Source organism: Malus domestica, chromosome 04 (genome assembly GCF_042453785.1).
Source record: "Malus domestica chromosome 04, GDT2T_hap1".
Taxonomy (NCBI): domain Eukaryota; kingdom Viridiplantae; phylum Streptophyta; class Magnoliopsida; order Rosales; family Rosaceae; genus Malus; species Malus domestica.
The window spans coordinates 14,412,934-14,418,496 of NC_091664.1; positions in this window are offsets into that span (position 1 = coordinate 14,412,934).

Here is a 5,563-nt window from a genome sequence, read left to right on the forward strand (position 1 = left end):
AGACCTTGGAAGGCTCGCTTGGAGATCGCCTTCGTAGTTTTAGAGACATAGTTTTCAAGTAATATTTCTTGTAATAAGGCCTTGGAGCCAACTCCTTCTTTCAAAGAAATAAAGCATTTATGTTCTTGAATTTGCTCTTCGATCCTCAAAGTGTTTATTTATTATTATTATTATTTCTTTTAGATGGTGTGACTGTACTTGAAGTTTTGACACTTCGAGTTGCCTACGTACCCTTTGTTGAGGAGGGATCAAGTCATAACGTAGTTCAAAATACACTTTTTTTTTTTTTTTTTTGGTGCCGTACGCAGTTTATGCTCTTGCGGGCCAAGAGCTTTAGTTCATGCAGTTTAGGCTCGTGCGAATAAAGAGCGGGAATTTGTTGCCTTTCAGGGGTAGTAGCGCTTCAAGAATCTGCCGTTGATAGGGCCGATCTTCAAGCCGTCTTCCGCCATGATTAAGTAGGCGCCATTGGTGTAGACTTCTTGTACTACGTATGGTCCATCCCATTTTGACGTGAACTTGCTCTTTGTCTTGTGAGTTGTGATGATAGGCCTACGCAATGAAAGGACGAGATCTCCCATTTGGAAAGACCGAGGGAGAACTTTCTTGTTGAAGGCTTTAGAAAGTCGCGCTTGATAACACTCCAGGTGTTGCTGGGCTTCGAGTCTTTTCTCATCCAGTGCCTCCAGTTCTTGAAGACGCAACTTTGCATTCTCTTCGTCAGTCAAGCCTTCTTGTATAGCCATCCTTAGCGAGGGGATTTGACTTTCGAGTGGTAGAACAGCTTCTACGCCATATACAAGAGAATAAGGTGTGGCTTGGGTAGGCGTTCTATATGTTGTCCTGTATGCCCATAGGGCTTCGCCTATTCTTTCATGCCAGTCTTTCTTTGTTCTACCGATTACCTTCTTCAGGAGGTTGCACAATGTCTTGTTGAATGCTTCTGCAAGACCGTTGGCTGGAGCATGATACATGGAGGATTTGTGCTGCTTGAACTTGTATTTCTCGCAGAGCTCGTCCATGAGTCGGTTTCCGTTGTCGGTGACAATGTAGCGAGGCACCCCATATCGATGGATGATATGTCCCTTGATGAAACGGACGACAGTTTCCTTCTTGACTTCCTTCAGGGGTATGGCCTCAGCCCACTTAGAGAAGTAATCTGTTGCAGCCAGGATGTAAGCCTCTCCTGTAGATGACTTTGGCGCAATTGGTCCTACGACATCCAATCCCCATGCATCGAACGGCCATGAAGTAGCTGTGGGGTGTAATGGTTCAGGCGGTTGATGTATGAAGTTGGCGTGAAATTGGCAGGCTTGGCACCTTTTGGCGTATTCTAGGCAGTCCTTTACCATGCTTGGCCAGTAATAACCCATTCTTTTGAGCTGGAAATGAAGCTTTGGTCCGGACTGGTGTGCTCCACATATTTCTGAGTGTGCTTCTTCCATGGCTTGATTGGCTTCTTCCTCGCTTAGGCATCTCAGAAGTACCCCTTCAAAAGATAGCCAGTAGAGTGTCCCTTTGTAATAGAGGAAGCAATGTGCTCGTCGACGTACTTCAGAGCGGTGTTTTGGATCATCTGGAAGCATTTCATGCTCCAAGTAGTTGATCAGAGGTTGTCTCCATTCTTCAACGTTGATCGGAAGTATTGAAATAACGTTTGTATCACTTAGTACTATTTCAGTGACAAGCGGGATTACCCATCTTTGGCAGACTGGCACGTTTGTAGCTTCGTCTTCTCCTAATGTCATGCTCGAGGCTAGGTTGGCGAGAGCGTCTGCCATTTGATTCTCTTTTCTTGGCACGTGTTCTAGTGTTACGGCCTCAAACCTTTGTAGCAACTGCGTTACCAGCCGGAAGTATGGGACGAGGTCATCTTTCCTCACCTCATATTCAGTCAGGAGTTAATTGATTATGAGCTTGGAGTCGCCGTATATCTCAAGGGCTGCGATTTCCATGTTGATTGCCATTTGGAGCCCGAGGATCAGTGCTTGGTACTCAGCGACGTTGTTGGAGCATAACTCGCTTAGCTGGAATGAATAAGGTAGTACTTGCCTTTGTGGCGACATGAATACTACTCCTGCCCTCGCTCCGTCTGCTCGTGCAGATCCGTCGAAGAACATCGTCCACGTCGGGAATATGTCGATGCAGAACACCTCTTCGTCGGGCAAGTCGTTTGAGATTTTCCAATCGGCTGGGATTGGATGGTCGGCAAGGAAGTCTGCTAGCGCTTGTCCTTTGACGGCTTTAGCTGGGACGTAGATGATCTCGTATTGATTGAGAAGTAATGCCCATTTAGCTAGTCGCCCTGTCAAAACTGGCTTAGACATGACGTATTTGACCGGGTCAGCTTTAGCAACCAAGTGGATGGTGTAAGCATGCATGTAATGTCTGAGCTTCTGGATGGCAAACATCAAGGCCAGACACATTTTTTCTATTGGGGAGTAGTTCAATTCAGCCCCGGTAAGCGTTCGACTGAGGTAGTAGAGCGCTCCTTCTTTCTGGTCCTTGTTTTCCTGTGCCAAGAGTGCTCCAACTGAACTTTCCTAAGCAGCAATGTACAATATGAGCGGTTTCCCTGGTACAGGTGCCCCAGGACAGGTGGACTTGATAAATACTTCTTTATGCTTTCAAAAGCATTGTTGCATGCTTTGTCCCATACGAACGGAACATCTTTCTTCATGAGTCGACTGAACGGTTGACAACGCCCTGCAAGGTTGGAGATGAAGCGTCTGATGAAGGCTAGCCGATGATGTGAAAATTAAGTTGACACACAAATTAAACCCTATTGATGACAATTGTAGTAATGATGCAAGTAGGGATCGTTCTAAACCGGGGATTAACTAGGGATGCTAATCGACACAAATAAGACTCAAAAACACTAAACTAGACTCTATAAACTCAAAACTAACTCAAAACAGCAAATAACAATAAAAAAGACTCAATTCTAGACCTAACAAGTGATTTGGACGAAAATAGAACTTCAAAGACTCAAAAGACTTAAAGGAAACAAGTTTTGACTCTAAAAACAAGACTTAAAAGCAAGGGGTTTGGTTTTGACGAAATTGAACTTTTAAAACATAAACTTTGTAAACAAACTTAAAGACTCACGAAATTGATGAAATAGAATGGTGAAAGGCTAGTTAGAGGGTTCCTTCTCCACACATGAAACATATGCATACGACTCGATTTCCAGTTACTCTTTCAACAAACCATGAATGACAATGCCCCAAATTAACTAGATTGCACCAATTAATTCTCAGATTTCCCTAAATTCATTTAATTGAATGGAATACGCATTACAACCAAATTATTCTTATCAAGGACCCTAACTATGGAATACGCATGATAGAGACACATATCAAAGATCATTAAGTTCAATGGAAATCATAAGCATTGACGAGGCATTCATAACTATGGAATACGCATGTTACTCTTGCCAAGGATTTACTTAACACAATCGTGACTAGCGACTTTTACTACTTATGAATATAAGTTAATAACGATTAGGTGAAATTCCCTTATACTCTAGCATCAAATTCATGCATGCAAACTAAGTGTCGACCCTCAATCAACATACATAAACATGTTATCAATCAAATAGATAAGTAAACCACATTCACGATTTATGAAATCATAACTGGAGGAAATCAAGTCATATAAAACATATGATCATGGCTTTGAATTCCCCTCTAACTACAAAGAAATTAGTTCCTCATGTTCGCAAATAAACAAAGATAAATAAATTTAAACATTGACATAAAGATAGAAAACACCTAGAAACGCTCCAACAATCCAAGCTCCTTGAATGGCATGCACGGCTCCAAGAGTCTCCTTCCTTCTCCTTTGCAAACTCACGGCACAAGAGGGAGGTTTGGGTGAATGGTGTAGTGAAAATATGGTAGAGGGTGGTGACTAAATGGTGCAGCAAAGGATGGTATTTATAGGCTGAAATTCGCAGCCCTTATGTAGCAAAGGAAAAGGATTGAAAGGCCCAATTTGTATAGGATAATAACACACAATCCTTGAAGGAAAAGGCTAAGGCTTTTAGAAACCAAGGGGGAAAGGAATAATCAGGTTTCTAGAAGTTCTAGAAAGGTTTGGGGCGTCACTTTTGTAGGACAAGGGATAAGGCCTTCTAGAAAGGTTGTTTTGTGGCTGATTTCTAGAAAAACAAGGGATAAGGTGTGGAACCTTTGTAGGAAGGGATAAGGCTTCTAGAAATCAGGTTTTAAGTCTCCAAATAGGAAAAGAAATCCCTTTTGTAGCTGAAATATAGGTAGATTAGGATTAGGATAAGATAGGATAGGATAAGGTTATGGATAATGTTTTGGATAAGGTTTCTTCACTTGAGCTGATTCTTTGGCTTTTAACTTTCCTTCTTCAAGTAGGAAACCTTGTTTGAGTAGGAATCTTTGATCTTCTAGAAATCCAACTTCAACTAGGAATCATTCTTCAACTAGGAATCCATTGTTGACTACGATTTCATCTTCAATTAGGCACTTTCCTACTTCAATTAGGAAACTTTGCATCTTCAATTCTTCAACTTTGAAACACATTCCTAGCTTCTTCAATCCTTCAAATTCGTCCATTCTTTGTGCTCCACATGCATGAGCTCCATTCTAGCTCAATTTTGCTCCAAAATGCTCCAAATTGCATCTTTTTGCTTACTTTGTCCTTAAAACCTGAAAACACATGAAAATAGCTTAAAAGACTAACTTAACTAAGAAAACACAACATAAATGCATAAGAACTAGCTAACTAAGGCGCATAAATATGCTCCTATCAGCCGACCTTGTAGACTTTTCAACTCGTGCAGGTTTCTTGGCTCGGGCATGCTTTGAATGGCCTTGATCTTTGATTGGTCCACTTCAATGCCACGATGCTTGACAATGAAGCCAAGGAACTTTCCAGATGTGACGCCAAATGCACATTTTAACGGGTTCATCTTGAGGTTGTATTTTCGCAACCTTTCGAACACTACTCGCAAATCTTTCAAGTGATTTGATCTTTTCTTTGTCTTGACCACCACATCGTCTACATAGCATTCTACATTCTTGTGTAGCATGTCATTGAAGATCTTCTGCATTGCGCGTTGATATGTAGCTCCAGCATTCTTCAGACCAAAGGGCATCACCTTGTAGCAGTAAATACCTTTTGGAGTGCGGAAGGCTGTTAGTTCCTCATCTTCAAGAGCCATGCGAATTTGATTGTATCCAGAAGAGCCGTCCATGAATGATAGTGCCTCATGGCCAGTGGTTGCGTCCACCATGATTTCAATGATTGGCAAGGGGAAGTTATCCTTTGGGCAAGCATTATTGAGGTCTCGAAAGTCCACGCATACACGTATTTGTCCAGATTTCTTAATGACTATGATGATGTTGGAGATCCACTTGGGGTATTGCACCTCTCGAATGAAGCCTGCTTCGATCAACTTGTCAATCTCGGCCTCGATTTGTGGGATGAGCTCGGATCGATAGCGTCTTTGAGTTTGCTTTATTAGTCACGTTCCAGGCTTGACTGCAAGATGATGCACAGCAATGATAGGGTCGAGGCTGGGCATTTC